This window comes from Sturnus vulgaris, chromosome 14, assembly GCF_052056855.1.
Source record: "Sturnus vulgaris isolate bStuVul1 chromosome 14, bStuVul1.hap1, whole genome shotgun sequence".
Classification (NCBI taxonomy): domain Eukaryota; kingdom Metazoa; phylum Chordata; class Aves; order Passeriformes; family Sturnidae; genus Sturnus; species Sturnus vulgaris.
The window spans coordinates 18,991,062-19,011,022 of NC_142256.1; the positions used below are offsets into that span (position 1 = coordinate 18,991,062).

At 38.9% G+C, this 19,961-nt stretch overlaps 1 long non-coding RNA gene across 2 annotated transcripts; it reads right to left on the reverse strand.

The window, feature by feature from the left end:
- Positions 1–325: 325 nt before the first annotated feature.
- Positions 326–11,325, reverse strand: LOC148222191 (uncharacterized). 2 transcript variants are annotated; one of them, XR_015806807.1, is made up of 4 exons: positions 9,936–11,325; positions 8,729–8,861; positions 5,842–5,942; positions 326–4,716 (listed from the first exon to the last, which is right to left on the reverse strand). It is a non-coding gene; the product is annotated as an uncharacterized LOC148222191 (long non-coding RNA). The 2 variants fall into 2 exon arrangements; XR_015806806.1 differs by having other exon boundaries at positions 8,729–11,325.
- Positions 11,326–19,961: the final 8,636 nt, after the last annotated feature.

The window sequence follows — 19,961 nt, forward strand, 5'->3', positions numbered from 1 at the left end:
TTATTCACTAGTTATGATTGCTTCCCCCCAAAAACGGACAAACAGACCAAGGTCATTAATCTGACTTATCCCTGGGTTTTATTGAGGAAAAAGAAAGTTAATGTGAGAGGTCAAGCATGAATAACCTACCCAAGGAAACAGGCAAAACAAGAGCTAGCTCCAGCCTGGCACTGCTCCAGGATGTTCAGCCTCTCAAGCTCATGAGTGACTCCGTGCTGCACTAGCAGCATGCAGTGTGACACCCCAGGGTGACACTGCAGTGGTCACAGAGCAGTGGTTGGCTCTTTGGGTCAGGCCACACAAGTGACCCTAGTTCACAGCCCCTCAGTGCAGCCCAGCTGCCAGGGCAGGTTTTTCTGGGCAGTGATCAGTTCAGAGGTACAAGCCAGCTGCCAGTGCTAGCATGTGGATTTACAGGAGCTTCGGAATACTGGTAGGCTAACCCACACACAAGCAGTTTTGTCCTTTGTAGGTCTCCACATTTTGGGTAGAATTTAGTCTCGATGAAAGACCATTAGTGATTTAGCCAAGCCTTTGTAACTTATGTAATTTGTGTGGCAAATATAGAATTTTTTTCTCTTACTACTTGTGTGTAACATGGCTTGGCACTCATCTTCAAATAGGAACAAGAGCAATGTCACACATGGTTTTATAAAATGCCAATTTTCCTTTGTCTGTTAACAACCCTCAGAACCCAAACCAACAAGCTGACAGAGCAGTCCAAACTTAATCCTATTTTTGTGTGCTAATCATTAATCCAATTGAAATTTTATAAGTACCACAGAGAAATCAGATTCATTCTTCCATTTTGGTGTATAGAAAAATAATATTGTGGCTCTGTTTCATTAATTACAAAAATAATTGAAAGTGTGTGCTTTCTATATTTTATTACACAGAAGTATACTGAAACCCATCAAGACCTGCACATGATGAATAGTTCTGGACTGAAATTTTTTTATTGTCATGATCCAACATTCTCTAGGTATTTCAAGAAAAATTCACTTGTCTTACTTGGCAGGGGCTGATGTCATATTTTGTCCAAGTTGTCCCTACTTCTTCCCTGGTGTCCCCAAGGAACATCAGTGGCCATGCTGGGGGGTCTGGTGCTGATCCTTTTAATAACTATGTTCGAAGCTGACAGAAATTGGCCAATTTGTATTTTTAGTTCAATATGTACTTTTTAATGAATTCGTATATTGTTTTCCTCCTAGTGAGTTTTTCCAAACTGTTTCCGGTAGTTTCTCTGGGATTTATGAAACATAAGAATGAGTGGAGGCTTTTCAGGACAGTTCTGCTGTACTGAGTATCTGCAAACACATTACTGTGTAGTTCACTTAAAAACCAAGACAAATGCATCAAACACATTTCAGATTAAACACGATTATTCACTTTCCCCTTTCTTCATCTTCACAGAGTTCTTTGTAAAACAAACACCTCATCATCTTTCACCAGCTGTAAGAGCAGCTTTTTCCCCTGAAAAGTCATGATCCAACAAACATCAGGATGACTTTGGTGCTGTTTAGTTCAATGTTAGGAAATGACATTTGCAGTACCTGAATTTTTCTGTGATGCATATCATCTCAGAGAGATATTTGAAAGTAACTATTTCTGCAGCTGTAAAACCCAGGTCCAGTTTCTATGAAAAAAATAAAAACAATACATTGTCTCTACTGTGTGGGTATTGTACCTGCTTATCCAATTTTTGAGTGCTATAAAATTGGTTTAAATATAACATTACAGGTTACATTTCCAAGCCGTCTTTCAGGAAAGGCCTTTTCAATGTGTCCTCATGGGAAAATCATGCTGCAGTTTAAGTGGTGACATTTCAGAAAGCAGAGAAGTTGCACAGTATGAAATTGTCTGACTGTGAAAGAGATGAATATGCTGTTTATTACAGTAAGTACTAGTTATGTCCAATCACACAGAATTTACTCTTTAATGCATGCAAGGGGAATGCAAGGTACTTAAGTTGCAGTTAAATGCACCTTCGGCTACTGAAGTGATGAAGAAAGAGTAGGAGAAACAAAAGAAATCTTACAAGTGAGCTAGAGAGGGGCAAAAAGTAGCTCTTAATCTTTTATGACAGACTTAAAAAGGAAGATCAGAAAGTACAGACACATTGCAGGCCTTGTGTTCTGAAATAATAAGGCAATAAACTAAACATCAGCAAACAGACTGGTCAATATTATATAAAGCTTAACCTGCACTTTCACAATTTCTTCTAGGACCACAGAGAAGTGACCAAAGTCCAGTTTTAGGCTGATACTGTAACAACCCTTTCCATGCATAATTTGACTTACTTTCTCAGAAAAACTAAATGTTTCATTACAGTTTGTCTGTTTAAAGGGCAACTCTCTATCTGAATACCACCAGGACTATACTCTCTCATGTAAAAGTCAGAGGCCAGCAGGTAAGTCTGCACAGAAAGCACTTGAGGAGCATTTCCTGGCTCTTCCAGCTATTTACCTATTTACAAAGGGAAAGTAATCACATTTACTGACTTGATCAAAATAAAGATGACAAGAAGCTCCACTTAGATGTGTGCAGATCTTCCCAAAAGCTATGTTGGAAGAAATTAAAGTTTCAGGTCTCAGTTTAGATATGTACATATGCAAACTTCCGACACACAAGCCAGTGATTCTCCAGATGTTCACTCTTTTACAGAAAGGTGCAAGACATGCTAAGTCAAGAAAAATAAGCTTGATTATGATTCTCCACTCTGCTGCATGGGTATAAAATCCTCAGAACATGAATAAATAACATCAGGGTTATGCTGAGTTCAGGTAGATGAGTTTTTCCAAACAAACCTGGTTTATATTATTTTTAATGACTGTACTGGAATTAATTTCAACTGCTTGCTAAAGAATCTTATCTGTGGATTTCAGAGAATGCTAAAAGCAGGAAGTGGGACTGCTCAGGTGTCTATGCCATTCATGTCCTCTTACCTAATTGAATCTTCTACAGATGTGGGCAGAGGGCAGGAGTCACAATGTGTTCTTAAACTTCAGTGATGCTTAGTTTTACACCATCCATAAACCTTTCCCACCCTGTGCCATCTCATTATTACACTGGTGACCCAAGTATAGCATTTGTGATTATTGCACTTGGACCGCCTGAAGAAACAAGAGCAGCATCCCTAAAACCTGTGTATCTAAACTCCTGTATAAAGATCATATTCTTGCTTTAGTGCGGAATTTAATGGTGCCAAATACTTTCTTTTGGTATAACAAGACAGTCAAGAACTTGGAAAAATTCACTTTCCATGCTATGCTCTATTTCTAGTAGTAGCTGGAAGTTATCTGGCTGGTAGTTAGTAGTTAGCTGGAAGCATCTTATCTCCAGAAATCTTCAGGATAAAAACTGAGAACAAAATCTCCTATTAAAACAGATGACACAGCCTGATCACAGATGAAAATACAGAGGGGTGATTAAAACATCAGCAGAAGGTAGAGCTTTTTTTCACTACTGCGTAACACAAACTGAAAGCATCCAAGTACTGCACAGTCATCAATAATAAATAATGAGAGGTTCAGTTTTCAATTTGTAGATAATACTGAAAATTTGGCTAACAATTTTGCACCTGTGTACTTAATTACATGTTTCCTCTTAAATTTTAATGCAATTAATTAACATCTGATTAGCATATTTTTATTTAAGGAATGGAAGGAAAGTTACATATTGCTTCTTTTGGATTTGGAGAAGAAGCACTTTACTATGAAGCAGGATTTCTCTTGAACACTCATGGAAAATTACTGTCTATACCACAACTGGTTCAAAAAGAAAGTGAGATTTTTAACAGGTGTCACTCCAATGACAACTAGTATCAAGACTTACATTATTTTTGTCTAATCCGTGAATATATACTTAGAAATTATTCATTTACCTGCAACTATATTCATAAAGCTTCAGAAGACACTATTTTCCATCAAGTTTAGATTGCTTAAAATGAATTATAAATGTAACAGTCATTAGTTAACAAAGCTTCCCAGTAACGTCACCACCGACAATGTTAAAAGAAACTTCACAGATTTTCATAATGAGATACAGAGATAAGCATTTCATTATCAACTGAAAAATTGTTGAAATATAACAGATAAGTCAGTTAAGCTTGTGTGCCAGAAATAGTCTTCTCATTTATTTATTTAGTTTAGCTATATTTAATGGTTCCAGTAAAGAGAAGTTGAGTGGCATTTCAAAAGGAGGATGGATCATTAGAAATAGCAAGTTGCACTTCAGATAATGGTGAAAGCTTGCATTCAAGCTTAATTTGTAAAAGCATTTAGGAGACTGGATAGTGCTTAGAAACAAAGGCAAAAATCCATCAGTGTCCAGAAGCTGAATGCAGTGGAGAGTCATTTGAAAAGCCCCAGTATTCCTCCTGGCGAAGCTGATAAGCAGAAGAAATACTGTATCATACACTCCTAAAATGCTGGTTGCAGATCTGTAAACCCAAATGTTTACCTTCTAAAGCTCAAGATGTAAAGAGGACTGGATTTGAAAGGCTGCTGTTGAATAAGTTCAGTAGCACCTCCCACAAAGGACCTCTCTTCTCTTTTCTATGTACTTCATGTGTTCTCCTTCAGTTTGAGAATTGATAAAAAGACGGTGAAAATTGTTCTGCAACAGGTTGCTTCTGCAATTTTCTCTTTCTCTATGTATTCTTTTTATTCTGTAGCATGCTGCTCCTTTCCACTTACTCTGTTCCATTTGTTTAATCTATAAAAGTAGGAAAATGAAAGAAGGCAACACATGACCAGCAGTGGTTTGTTGAGAAAAATGTGTCATAGAAGAGAATAACCAAGAGAGAAATCAGGTTATATTTTTCAATATATTGAAATTCCTGATAATATTTTTCAAAATATTGAAATTCATGGTCTTATTTTTCTCTTTCTTGTAACTATTGCAAAGGTTTGGGCACTTCTCTGGAAAACTCCCTCATGTGCTCATGAATTTATGGCTATTTTTGAAGACTTCAATGCCTAGTGGGATGCAGATACCCTGGAAAATCATGACTAGAGAGGAGGAGACAGGCACTCTTTCAATCTCTACTCAAAGGTACTTTCTTGGAAGACTGAATTAATTTTTCCTCTGTAACAACAAAGATACAGTAAAAGAAGAGCACATGAAATTTGCTGGAACTCATTCAAGACATTTGCTGGAACTCATTCAAGTTCCATTCCTAGGCCATATGCCCTGAAAATCACTCAGGCAACTTTCTCATATGTAATAGGAGTTGAATGAAACCAATCTTTTTCCCAAAGACATTATGAGGCTAAACACAATATTACTTTAATTTTAGGTATACATTGTGCAATGAGAAAATATTGTTCTCTTCCTGCAAAATACTGTATTTCTAATGTAATCATGAGTTCTTAAAAAAAAATTTAAAAAGACTAATACTACAGAAATAATCTTCTATTGATAATTGCCCTTATCCCATAAAATTTCATGGGCAACACTTTTCTCCTTGATTAATATAGCCCCAGAGGTCTTTGTTTCAAATATTATTTGTAATTATTCATGGTTTGTAAATGGAATCACAAATAAAGATGAGAGGAAAGCAGGCTTATGGTTTAATGAATTGGATGGAAACACTGAACTTTAAAGGTGTATAGAAATTGAAATGAACACTCACATCTCCAGTCTAACAATTAGATTTTGTCAGAGGTAGGATTTTCTTTTTCATGGTAATAAATTTGTGTAAATAGATTTACACACATGGCCTTTGCTCACAGTGAACAGAAGACAAGATTAACAAGAAAAATTCTGTGAAAAACAGAAGTAAAGGTGCTTATTTTTTATTGACTTTTCCTATTAATTCTGTACGTGATGAGTGCTCACCAACAATCCACTGAGATCTGGGAGGGTGAAATCCAGACTAGGTCTTGGGTTACAGCTACTATTGGGTGTTTACACTCCAGCAGAATAGGCCCAGCTTTCCTCTAGGTGAAGAATAAAAGGTCAGTTAAATCCCTGGCCTTTCTCATGAACAGATTGAAATTTACCATTTCAGGCAACCTGTGACTAAATTCTGCAATGCAAGAGAACAGACAAAGTCAGGACAGAGTGACCTTTTATCATGAAGATGAAGAAACTAGAGATATTAATCACCCAAAATCAAACTGCTGCAAAACACAAACGGTGGGTATCCAAAACTGGGTATACTCTCAACTCCACTGTTGTGGCACCAGTTTGCAGATATCTGACCACGATTTATAGTGAGGTACTGACAAGCAAGGCAGTAAGAATTCAACCAGTGTATGAGCACATGCACATTGTCACAGCCTGGTCCTACAGTTTATGGAAAAAACCCCTGGCACCTGATGTTAGAGCACAACACACTATTTTCAGGCACAGACCTCTGTGAGGCAATTGTTAAGCCAGAAACATGATGGTGTGCTCTAACTCCAGGTTCGTTGGAGGACGGAACAGCATCAAGGATTTTCCTTATGTTCATCTACAAAGCATGAGACAAAGAAGGTTTTGTATGGAAAACTTGACCAATTTTCCTGTACTGGAGAATTTTTAAAAAAAAATTAAAAAGAAAGAGTTGTTTTCCTCCAAATCTGACTCTGCCTGTGTCCTTAGACCATCATAGCTGTAATTTGTGTAATGTGCCTGTGTTTCACATGTTATTTAAAGTGGACCAGTTTCTGAAATTATCTGTAATCTAGGACTCCCTGTGCAACTAGTGGCTTGTCAGGATTTAGCCACATATTGACATCATCACACTTCCCTTAGCTTTCAGTGTGGCAAAGTGAAAAACAGCCACATGATGCAAAGACTGAGGGAAGTGCCAGGCAACATCATCAGATACCACAGGGAGATCTGCTACATGAGGGTCCTGCCAACAAAACACCACAGCAACAGCCACATAAATTTACAACATGAAATGCATTTCAATTCTGAAGCACAGCTGAAGCCTCAGCTCATGTAAGTTACTCCACGTTTTACATCAGAGCAAGTGCATCTGCTTCTGGATCACCCAAAATTTTGTCAGAACATGACCTGGTCCTGAAATACCCAGAGAGATTAAACAATACATATTGGAGAGGAACACCCAGACAGCCAACACCTCCACAACTGCCTTTGAATGCTAAACAATGCACAGTAGTAGCTAGAATATTCTGTGTTTGTCTTTAATCACCAAACACCACTTTTTAAAATTTAAATTTATGCCTTTGAGTCAGTTTTTGTTGCCAAAAGCAACAGGTCTTAACAGATACAGTGCGAAACCTATTGTTTAGAACTGGCACTAACTGTTCTTCCTCCTTCTGTAGCAGTAGGGAGTTTTTCCAGGTATGTGGGAGGCAAGCTGTTTGGAGCCATTATATTGCTTGTTCTCTGCATGATCTCCTTCATTAAATAATCTTTTAATGCAACATTAATAGTAATTGCAAGATTACAGTTCAAAATATTTGATAACATCACACTATGCAGTTGAAAAGCTACAGATCTCCTCTGTAAAGCTGGCTGTGGGGGGCAAGCCTACTGTGACACACCACTGGTCCCTTGAACTGAAAGTGTTGCAATTCCTTTTATTATTTCTGTTCCAGATCTGGATGTCTCATAGAGGATAAGTGGTACAGCCTAGCAACAGAGAGCAGAAGCAAGGAAAACAACTGGTTAATTCCTTTTTTACTTTGTACTTTTAAAATGCATGAATATAGAGGGCTTTTTTTATTGATTCACAAGGTAGAGGGCTCTCAATCACCTATTACAGGTGGTTTTCATGTACCAGTACTTGCCTTCATAATTTTTGACTACCCATAGGTATTTCAGAAACATAAAATTATTCCACTTCAACCTATATTGAGTCATCTGCTTCTTCTGCCTATTTTTTCATATATATAAAAATTACTATTAAGGAGTTATTTAACATTAGATTCTGTGAAGGATTAACAAAAAAATACTTAAACATACTATTTGCTGTGGGTCAAATATCCTTTCTGTAGTGATTAGTATTGACTTCTTTTGTCTTCCTTCAGAAGAAGGAATAAATTGTAAGCCATAGCTTACACCAAATATTTAGGTGTAGTTAAACTCTATTTCTTCCATTCTCTCCTATCTAGGAATCCATCACTGTTCTCAAAATTGGTCACCTACAGAACCTGGGGGAAAAAAAAGTCCTTTTCCTCTTTCTCCTGAATATTCATCTTTAATATGAAGCTTTGATTCCAGCTTTGAATAACAGTGGCAGTACTGCTAACAATGAAAACATTTCCTACCTGTAGAACTAGTCTGAATCAGAGTTAATGAAAATGTTATCCGCTCATTACTTCCTATTTTTGCTGTATACAAATTCCTTAACTCTGGACTCTCAACTGTCCTTAAGGGGAAATAATAAAAAACTTTACATCAGAGAGCGTGACAAGATGGAAGGGGCATACAGAGCAAACCACTTTTCGTTTATATGGGGTTTTGAGAAAGGCTCTTGCAAGAGCTTCACAACAGAGCAGAGTTAACCAGTACTGGAGAAAGGCCTAAATTCTAGACCTTGAATGACTGATTGCATTAGTCCATGTGAAATATTCAAGAGTCACCAGAAACTCAGGCTAAGGATTACAGCTTGTCTTCTCTATAAATGGGAAAAAAAATTTAGAAACTGCATTAAAAAACCCCGTGCCTAAATTGGCTTAATATAACATAACTAGTTCAGCATAAATAATGCTTAGTTCAAAATAAAATAACTAATATAACTGGAATAACATTTCAAGAGCAGCTTTACCTTGGAGCAAAGTTACCAAACTCCTTAAACTCAGCAGGCAAAAGAGAGTACAAAATCTTTCCAGTGACCATGATTTGTTCTGGATGGACATTGCTGCTGCCTTCCATTTCTGTGAAGTTTTCAGTCTGAAATTCTGGAAAAAACGGATTTTAGAAGCCATTTCACGATAGAGACTATTTGTGATAACTTTCTCTCAGCAGGACAAAGCTGCTTTTTCACCACTAACATAACCTACCACTTATCTACAGCAGGCTTTCACAAAAATAGCTAACTATGGCTTTATTTTCACATTCCTTGTCCTGAAATAAAAACAGGTGAAAACAGGTATGTCCCAAATTTTCAGAAAGGGGGGATTTGGCAGTGTAGCCAGACTCTCCTTATACATACATATATATATATATCAACACTCATGGTTAGCATAAAGAAACCTACCACCTGCAACATGTGAGAACAGAGACACAGTGGTTGATATGTGCAAGGCATTCTCAACCAAACAGATTTTTGGTGTTGGAAAGAATGTGAAAAAGCAAAAACCACAGATATTTGTCTAGCAGGGAATTACCAGACAAAATTGGATCAGAACAAGCAGTTCCATGATCCTGGAGGAAGTGTTATTAGTATAAGGAGTCTGCCAATATGGAATGGATTTGCTATCCACAGGACAGAGTGGTGCAATAAAGACAGCTCAGTAAAGATGCAGAGGTACAAAATCCAACCTCTGTCCCATGACGAAGCCTAACCCCTGTCAACATGGCCACATTAAAGTACTTCACCCCTCAGACTGTGAGGTGAGAGCCCCTTCACACTCCCTGAGCTGTTGCTGACCATAAACTCCCCATGCCTACACCACGTTGACCCTACTAGTCCATAAACACAAAGCATTGCCAGGCATGGGCAGGTTGTTAACATTTGCATGGCAGGTGAAGACATTCCAATAATTGACTTTGTGGGCTGCAGACACAGGCAAAGAAGTCTTATCACTGCCATTAATATTGCTACAAAATGACGTAATTTAAATAAAAACCTGGAATAACTGAAAAATGAACAGCAAGGTTCATTACTAAAACAAAAAAAATTCAAATCAGAAGTAGTCAACCACCCACATCCCAGGGAACTTGAAATAATAGTGTTTTCTGCAGGACACATTAGTTAGAAATTCATTTTAAAAAAGGTAAAATATTTCATAATTTATATGATATATACATACCACTGAATATGAGGAATTCTTTCTGCACGAAAAGCCAGCACGTGGCACCTCATTAAACCGGACCTAGACTTAATCTAACTCGGAACAGATAAAAAAGAAAGGATTCATATGAAGCTATACTGCCTGGGGGTTTAATCTCAAAGCTTTTGAGTATAATGGATGAATTAAGTAGGGCAAGTGATTAACAACAAAGAAGCAATCACATAATAAAAAGAGAAATAGTATTGAATTTAGAGCAATGTTTCCATTGTTTATGGACAAGATCCTGCTGTGCTATTTTTATTGTTTTAACTCTTAAAGAATAGGCAAGCTATATGACAGCACATGTTCTCCAGGTTTAGATGGAAAGATGTGGGAAAATACCATGAGCAGAATACCTGATGGTGCATAAATAACAGACTGTTCGAATATCAATATTTGGATCATTACAAGAATAAAACTAGTCTGAAGGACTCGCCAGTATTTTAGAATACATTTCTCTTAATAATGTACGTATGGGATAAACACCATCAGAATTATGATGCTTTATATTCCAGGGGGTGCTACAGCTGGTTTGCCCATCAGCTGGAGCAGCAGGAGGCATGGATAGAACAAGGTGTCAGAGCTCAGCATCTGAACGTCTGGCAGCACCCCATGCTGCCAGAGCTGAGGCGAGGCTTCCTTACCTTGCAAACTTCCTGACTCAACCAGGGACAAGCACACACTGACACATGGCAGGGCTGTGCTGGGGCTTGTGCTTTAAGGCTGGCGTAACTCAAATTAAACTGACTGCCAATTAATGCAAGCCAATTCTCATCAGGGTAGATATGACATGTAGACAGGTACAAAGCAGTGCCCACCTTCCCTCAGCTACAGCCTAAGGTAAATCATGAGACACTGGATTGTCCAGGATGTCAGTCCTATTCAGTTACCTTGACTGCTCCTCCCTAGACATTTTCTTGCACTGCTCTATTTACTCCTGCTCTGGCATTATTAGTGCTCTGGCATTTCTCAGTCCTTCCTAAAATATTTCACTAATAGCAAATCACATGCTGTAGTTCAGGGAGGTCCTGACAGAAACTCCCTGAGCAGAGGTCAGGATGACTGAGGGTAAACAATGAGAAGACTCTTCCTGGCATAGCAAACTCCAAAGCCAGCCCATGTGATGTGAAGGACTCAGTGAGCCTGAGTCATCAGGCTGACTTTGCCATCCTCCTTTATCCACACAGGCCCAACGTTCTTGAAGCAATAGTTCTTAATAGTTTTTCCTGGGACATGAGTTCTTCTTATAGCATATGTTGAGCAATATAACAACTTCAGCTCTCACATGACATAGACAAAACAGTGGCAGCAAAGATGTAGGCTTGTGATCTTTTACATGCCTCTCTTGGTTTAGGGCAAATTTGGGAGATAACTTCCAAAGGGCCCCTCCCCTAGGAAGCAAACCTGAGCGGCCCCTCCCCCACCGGGTTCGGGAAGAAATTTCCTCAGAGAGAAGTAGAAAAAACCTGTTTATTCAACAGGAACAGCACTGCCCAGCACAAAAAAAACCCCAAAACCCAATACCTAACAACAAAACCTCTCACTGCTCTGAAGAGATGACAAATTCAGAAAGTCTCTCTCCTGTGGGTGGTAGCTCGGCTCAGTCTGTTCTCAGTCCCTCCGGTGCTGGAAAATGCCGCTGTGCAGGCCAGGCCCCGGTGGCCACAGGTGCGAGCTCCTGGTGCTCCCCCGGGTCCCCAGTCCAGAGCAGGTTCAAATAATTCCAGGAAAATAGGGGGGAAAAAACTGTCTGGGGAACCTCTCTGCTTCAGTCAGTCAGAAACTAACAAAAAGCAAAGGAGAGCTCTCTCTGCTGTCCACCACAGCGACACAGTCCAGGAGGACGAGAGATGGAACTCCTGTCTCTGTGTTTTGAAGACAACCGCCTCAGACATTCCACCGCTCCTCCTCCTCCCTCCTCACTCTCAAATCCAGCCTTAAAGGTACAAAACTTGTTTCTGGGCTAAACAGACAAATGGGGATACAATTCAACATGACATAGTCACCCCAGGACAATGCCAAAGTGAACTTGAGAATGCACAACAACCAAATTTATGCATTTCTTTCTACTTAATGAATGTACCAGTCCAAATAATTCTTTAGGGTCTAACAAGTATCAAATGAATTGCACACAATCCTTCTCTCATGGTATTAAGTGACAAGAAAGAGTATGTTTTTCAGTGTTTTTTTCTTCTACCGCCTTCACAAGCAAACCTAGTGTATACTGAATTATGTCTAACAGAGGGAAATAAACACTAGCAGCTTGAATTTTGAGATTTCGAGACAGAGATCACTAGGGAAAAGCCCACATTTTCTCAAGGCACTTGATTGGCTCATAAATTTTACTTTCCATTCACTAAAGCTTTCAGGAAAGAGAATGAGAGGATAAAGGCTGTAATTGATGGTACAATGCCCACAAGCCTCAACAGATGTGATCCCTCGTAATGAAGCATGTGGGCCTAATTTGGCATTACTTACTACCAGGAGGATCTTCTGCAGGGTATCTTTCTAAATCTATGTTTGGTTGGCACCTGTGCCTTGTTGAAACTGGCATAGCACTTTCTGAGTGGGCACAATGCCACTCTAGCAGATGGGCAAGAGAGCAGAGAGATGCCAGAGATCCAGTACTACATTTGCAACAAGCTAAAAGTAGCAAGGTCTGAGGTCTCATCACAGGACACCTGAGGTGGGAAGACACCTCGGGAGATGAGCCAGTCCCACCCACTGTTCAGAGTGGGATAAGCTAGAGCAGACTGAGTCCAGTTGGGGTTTGAGTGTCTCCAAGGATGGAGAATCTGCAGACTCTCTGAGCAGTCTGTTCTGTGTGTCTGACCGCCTCTACAATAAAAAAGGGTTTTGCTGATGTTAAAATGGAATATCCTGTATTTCTGTTTGTGCCCATTGCCTCTTGTCCTGTCAGTGGGCATCACTGAGAAGAATCTGTCTCTGGCTTCTTTATTCCACCATCAGGTATTCTCACAGACTGGTATGTTCCTCCTGATCTTCTTCTCCAAGATGCATTACCAGCTCTTCTGGCCCCCTCTCCTACAACAGATTCTCCAATCCCTTAATCATCTTCATGGTCCTTCTGGCCTCTCTCCAGTAAGTCCCGTATGTGTTGTACAGTGGCGGCCAGACCCAGATGCAGCACTCCAGGTGTGACCTCGCCAGGGCTGAGTAGATGGGAAGATCATCTCCCTGGAGCTGCTGGCATTGCTCTGCCTCGTGCAATCCACGCCATTGCTCCTGGCCCTTCTTGCCACAAGGATGTGTTTCTGGGTCATCCCAGGGTAATGAACACAAAGTGCACACCTATACAATTCTTAGGCCAAAAAAACCTCTGAAAATCTGAAAAGTACCTTCTGTGTTTGGGAGATCATGGTCCTACCAGGAGGGGAGATGAATCACAGAAAGAATGGTGAGCCAGAGAGACTGAGCACAACCTCCAGAATTAGATACTTAGGGGAGAGAGGAGATGGCAGAACATAGCCACCTTCCCAGTTAAATATATTTCATTTGAGAGCCATGAACTACACACCAAGCTGGAATAAAGGGTAATGGGAACATTTTTAAACAGTAGAACTGCAAACTATAGATCACATATAACTGAAAAAAAAACCCAAAAAAACAACCAAAGAGAACTCAGCTAATGCCAATTTACAAGAGCTGACAAGTCGGTCCAGTGCTTTGAAATAGCCTGTTGTTTTCTTCTGGTCCTTCAGACCATTGACTAATTAGCTGTCAGGTGGACTGGCACCTCCACATAGTGCCCATAAAAGCAGTTTAGTCTACTGGGAAAAGAAATACCAGATATGAGCAGAATTTTTATATATGAATTTGTATCAACACACAATAACTTTGCTGTATTCAATAGAGTGATGCAAGATATGGACCCAGTCCTCATTCTCATATTACTGCTCAGCTTTATGAATATGTGAATAGAGAGCACCAGATTTGACTCTCTTTCCTTGTGTCAGTGTTTGCTTTAGTAACAGTACAAAGACCTGTTGAAGCAAAGAGAAGACCACTGGAGTTTATTCCATCATCTTTGGGTTGTTTGCTGTTTGTTTTTTCTTAACTAATCCATGGTACGAAAGATGCTCCTCTAACTGAAATTCATCACCTGAAAGAGGAAATAATGCATCCTGGGTGCCAAAATGTTTTGTGAATAGTATTTTTATAAAATATTGTGCCAGTCACACAAATTACAAAAATTGCATGCATTGAAGTGCCCCTGGACTTTGAAGTGTGCTGAATGATTTGTGTGATATTCATTGCACTGAGGTTGAAAACGTTATTAACATCTTTGCTGTAAACCTACCAGACCAATTTATTCTAACTGGCACTAATAAAAAGTACCATTAGCAAACAAGGGTCAGTGGAAAACACATCACAAAGAACATGCAGAGGAATACCAGATAGTTCAAGAAAAAGGATTAAATCTACTTCAAGCTGACACTGTACAAGTGGCTCATCAGAACATTATTCTAACAAATGATATACCACAATCATAGTCATCTATTATGCTCAGCATTAAAGCAAAATAGTACTTCAAGAAAATGATGCCGAAAAAAATGTATTAGCTTCTTGGATCATCTTTAATGATACCAAGTTTCAAGTATGATATTTGATGCTCATCTTCTTATCTACTAAAAATATTCCTATAAAAAATATTCCTATACCAATTAAACTTGCAAATTTTAAATCTGTATTTTGATTTATTACAATTTTTGTGTTCAAGAGTCCAATGATTACCACTTATTTTCAGCATGAATTTGGCACTTTTGCCCTTGTGTCTTTAGTTATTTATGTTTAAAACTAACTTGCAATGTTGATAAATCCTGAAAGACAGAGGTTATAGTGAACTTTTCTATTGTGCTGTCATGGTCTTTCTTGTTGGATATAAGTATTTCAGAACCTTCAGTGGTTTTTAAGCCTCTCATTGTGCCATAAAGAAAAAGATAAACCCCTTCCCAATTAAACATACACAACATAGCTAGACTAAAAAGAGAAGAAGGTTGAACATTCTGCAAGAAGTCCTTGGACAGACTGGGAGTAGAACCCAAGTGTGCTGTGTCTCAACACACAGCACTATTTCTTCCTCCAGACCTCTATGAAAACCCCTACTCATCTTCCCATTTCACTTTGGTTTTCACATTGCAAAGACACAAATATTCTAAGTGGTTGAGATTGCTAGCCTTTTACAGACATTTAAAACTATTTCGTACAAAGAAACCCAAACTGTCTCCAAGGATAAGATCCAAAGATATTATCAGCATTAATTTTATAAAATGAAGGATTTTATGTGGAGTATCTGGGACAAAGCAAAGCTCTTGCAGATGGTATTGAATAAATGAACATTCATGCACAATAAAGAACATTGAATGAGCCTGATTTTCCTGTACAGGTGCAGAAGTAAAATATTATGCTGTTTTTCACTCTTCATGTAGCACAAGTGTATTTAGCCCATTCTTGCCCACTTTCTATGTACTAATATTTGTTACTGAATACAGTCCTTAAAAGGGTTTGGCTTTAATACCCTAAACCTTGGGATTATGTTTCACACTCATAAGGAAACAAATACAGAATGTGTAAGAGTTATAAGGCATCAGTAGTCTACAATAAGCACTACAAAGCCAGCAACATTTTGAAAATAGCAGATCTCTATTAGGAAAATCAATTTAAACTCTATGATAATTGTAAAAAATATGGTCACTTCAGCCTCTAACTCTGTTTTGTAAACACCCTTTGAATTCTATGAAATGGAGAGAAAGTCAGTGAATTTAATCTACTCTGAAAAAAATTTCTGTTCTTACAATACTTGGCAAAAATCTGGTACTGGATAAAAACTGTGATCTGAGACTTCAGTGTGGCTAAGGCAAAGGTAATGCTGGTTGGCAGAGAAAGTGTTTTGAAGAATTGGCAAGGTCTAATAGTACTCACTTGGCTGAGAGCATCTGCTAACCCATGGAGATAGCACTTCATAATCTCAGAGTTACACTCTTCTTTGCTTCAGGGCTCCAGGTAGCAAAAAAGAATCAATCAACCACTGCTCTATCTTTCTATAATCAACATGTTATATCTTTGCCCCCCAGATTCAACCCCTGTTGAGTTTACCTCTTGCCATTTTTGCCTCAAACTGGACTTCTAGCTCTTGGCTGTGGTTCAGGCCTACCAATAGGCTTTGGCAGGAGCGTGCCAGTGCAGCTCCCTGGGAACAAGACATGCAGCTGAACACAAAGCTATACCTGTGTTACCTCCTCCCCATCCCTGCACCCAGCAAAGCAACATTTGCACCACTATGAAACAAAACCCAGCAGAAAGCACAATAAAAACAAGCAGCTTTTTAGCTTTGGATCCCTTTGAAGTTTATACCCAGCCACATTCCTGGGGGAGCTGCCTTCCCTTCTCTTCTCTCTCCTAAGGGCTGTTTCTCTCTCCTCAGCCTTCCTCTGACCCAGGGACCTGCTGTTTCTGCTTCTGAGAAAGGCTTGGACATAAATGTCTAGCCCTTGTCAGGTTCACACCTTTGAGGAGTACTTGCCCCCCTTCATTCAATCTCACTGGGCCCCTCAGATTCCCAACACTCAATGCAGACTGTGCAGAGGATACCACATTATAGCAGGTTATTTAGTAAAAATATATATATCTTAGGTGAAGTATGCATGCCTTAAATAATTTTGACCTAGATAGAAGCTGCTTTTATTAAGTTGCCATGTCTATTACCAAGGCAATTGAGTCAAGTAGGCTTCAGTATTCTACGGGTTTCTTTTTACAAGCTCTGCTCTTAAAGGGGAACTTTTGAAACATTGTTCTCTCTCATCAAAGAAGATGAGAAAGAATAGGATTAAGGTGAAGAGAAGGATTTCTTTGAATAGGGAAGATATAATTACACATTTTCCATGACACATGCTGAAAAATGTAATATTAGATAATGCAAGTAACCTCAAATTTTTCATTGTATTTTAACAGAGAGTTCTCTTTTAAGATTTTTATATTATATACAGTATATAGGTATATACACTTCTCTCACATAAAAGAGATTAGAAAGGAATCAAACAAGAATAAACTCTTCCTCCCTAACCACTAAGGAAGCATGATAAAGAAGGACAATATCAGATTAGCTAAAAAATTTCCATCTCATTGTTTCCTGAAAAATAAAATTTTATAATGAACATACTCCATACAAGCTGTGCAGAGCTAGTATCTCTTCCAAAAATGCACAGAGCAGTAGTAAAAATCAAGCATGGACTCAACGACATCTGTTGTGGCATTGTTATCAAATGCCATCTTTTTTATACAAATCTGTAACAGTCACTACTTTTTTTTTGTGTGGAAATATTAGTTTGTATGCGGCATCTAAAAGCTGGCACACGAGGACCGACAGATGCTTTGCTTTTACCTCATCTTCAACTTACTTGGCTTCTCATTACACAAGCTACAGCTCGGCAAATTATTCCTCTGCTTTGGAAAGCCGACAAAATGCCATCTGTCCCTGCATGGTTATCAAAACTAATACTGTAACGTGAAAAAACTGTGATTTGAAATTGTACCTGGCAACTACATGGTGAGGTTGAGTATCCTGTGAGATTACTCACAGACGCAAATTTCTGTTAGTGGACACCCACCTATCCCATTGTGCACTCGGCTGCAGGAACAGCCAGTCTGACCTTTCTTGCTTGTAGCTGTTTCTCATGCCATTGACATTGACTGACACTAATTATGGCTTAGAATGCCAAATGAGGTAGCTTCTCACCAACTAAGACTCCAAGGTCACTATGATTAGAGTATGAGCAGCTTTTGGTTTTCCTTATAAAAATGAGAGGCTGAATGCATGGAGGAAAGAAATGGAAAGGTCAAGGAAAGAGAAAGAGGAAGATTAGATCAGTGTGGTTCAGCATGTAATCACATTGGTCCAACAGCTACAAGATTCATCACTAAAGCTTTAGGGAAGGGCAAACATGAGCATGGTGTCATTAGATAAAACAAAAAAGAACCAAAAGGCATGAAATGGCCTGCCAGTCCCACCCTTAAGCTGACAGAGAAGTCAATCTCAGAGCTTGTCTTCCTTTCTAAATGCCATGATAATTTCTTCACCAACTGGTGCAGTACAGCCCAGAATTACTATCTTGTACAGACGCAAAGTTGGCTTTTGTATACTGCAGAAATATGCAGTATACATATATGCTCTAATGGCATGTCCAGGGTTAGCTCCAACCAAACACATGCTAGAGACAAAACTGAGGCAAGGATCATGTGGAACAGCCAAGGAAATGTGATCAAAATCCAGTTTAGTAGACACAGTCCACTTGCGGAACTTCTGAGTTGCACACTGATCAAAATGAGAGTAGAGCAGCTGTTCTCCTAACCATCCTCCACTGCTTGTGGGCAGAGATAGGATACAAGGTGAGCTCTTTGGTCTGCTGCAAAACCATGCTATATTTTGTTGCAAAGACAAGAGGTGAGGGTTGTACAAAAAAGTCCACTCCTCTGTGTCTGTATTCAGCAAAATAAGTATCAGATCCTGTCATACTCCAAGACCAAAGACTGGTACTAGATTCTCTCTGATTAAGAAACCATCCCTTAGCCATGCAACTGAGAGAATAAACTCAGAGCAGATTTTGCACAGAACATACAATCCTGATTCTTATTTCATGTTTAAAACACTACAGAAAGAGCATTTCCATCCTCTCCTCTCCTTCTTCTACCATCTGAGATACACTGACCCGAATATTGATTATTTCTCAAATTGCATAAATGTATTAATATTCAATATTAATGAGAAAGACCTACCACCAAATCTCATTCCTTACCTATTTTCAGGCTGAAGTTGCTCTTATCTTGCACTGATGTATGGCAACAATGAAGTTCACTCCTAATACAAATGTGGTTTTTTTAATAGCTATCCAAGGTAGGAGAACACTTTCAAGAAAAAAATGCTTTAGATAAATCACTTTATTTTGTTGTTTATTTTTAAATACATTTGTAAGTTTGGCTCAACAAAATCAACACCCTGAGTTCCTACTGCTTTTCTATATCATGATCACTTCATATCTGAAGATGAAGTTTGTGTAGATTACACACCACCTTCCATGCAGTTCTGGCAATAATTACTAGAGGTTCCTGACAAGGATTCATTGTGTGCTGTAGCAAGCAGTCCTATGGCATATCCTTGAGAATGATGTCCCTTTAAGCTGTGCTCTGCTACCCCTTTGAACTGGCACCATAATGTAGGACTGAGAAATCATTATATCCTATTGAAATCCCTGTCTGCAGAAGAGGCAGTGTGCGTTGCCTATCAGTTACATTCACATCTCATCTAAATGAGTAGAAAAGAAGGATGGAGAAGGCTCAGAGCTTCCTCTCTTCCTTCAAGGCTCTCTTTTTTCCTTCTATACAACATTTTCCTTTGTGTTCTTAGCTACACTGTATTATCATGAGCTCTTTGGGAAAAGACCTCTCTATCTACAAAGAAATCATTAAAAACCAGTAATGTCTTGGCTTCACCATGTAGTTAGTTTCTCCTTGTATGTTCTTGCTCCCAGCAGCGTTAAGTCCATGTGTAGCTCTTATTCACATGAAATCCTTTTAGTTTTACCATGAGGTCTTTGTAGCAAGTCTTTGGTATTATTCTTCTGTATTTGCAAGGACTCGAATACTGAGCTGCCTGGGACACAGTATCTAGGGGAATAACTAATATAGGCTAAACATAAACTAATTTTGGAGAACAAAAGCAGCCTTCAAGCTATATGCAAAGTTACTAAAAGCCGTTTTTTTCAATGAGGGTGAGTGGAAGTGACAATTCTTTTGCACTTAATGAGCCAGAATAGCAGAGATTAGAGAAACCCTCTAAATTATTTGGCTGTTGAATAAAAATCCAATTTAAATCTAGGGGAGAGTAAGAGGTTTGGTTCAGCTGTAGAATCAGGGTGCATAGGCAAGAAAAATAAGCAGTCTTTTTAGATCCAGTCCCTAAACTAGTAACAATTTATTATATAAAAGCCA